The following is a 495-nucleotide window of genomic DNA, read 5'->3' as shown; positions in this document are numbered from 1 at the left end:
GTGTCGGTCAAGAAACACCCGCAGTTTTGGCTGATTCTGGCTCGTTTCGTGGACTATTACTCACTGTTTTAGGGTCCCGGAGTGATTTCCATGATTAACGAACCCCGGGGCGCGTTTACGTGTCGGTCATATATACTCGTAGTTTTGGCCGATTCTGCCAGTTTCGTGGACAATTACTGACTGTTTTGGTGTCCCGAACTTATTTCCACGATTGATGAACCCCGGGGCGCGTTTACGTGTCGTTCATAAATACTCACAGTTTTGGCCGATTCTGGCCAGTTTTATGGACTATTACTCACTATTTTGGGGTCCCGGAGTGATTTCCACGATTGACGAACCCCGGGGTGCGTTTACGTGTCGGTCATCAACACCCGCAGTTTTGGCCGATTCTGGCCTGTTTCATGGACAATTACTGACTGTTTTGGTCATAAATACTCACAGTTTTGGCCGATTCTGGCCAGTTTCGTGGACTATTACTCACTATTTTAGGGTCCC

This window comes from Triticum aestivum, chromosome 4D (genome assembly GCF_018294505.1).
Source record: "Triticum aestivum cultivar Chinese Spring chromosome 4D, IWGSC CS RefSeq v2.1, whole genome shotgun sequence".
Taxonomy (NCBI): Eukaryota; Viridiplantae; Streptophyta; class Magnoliopsida; order Poales; family Poaceae; genus Triticum; species Triticum aestivum.
Note: the sequence above shows the minus strand (reverse complement) of the source record.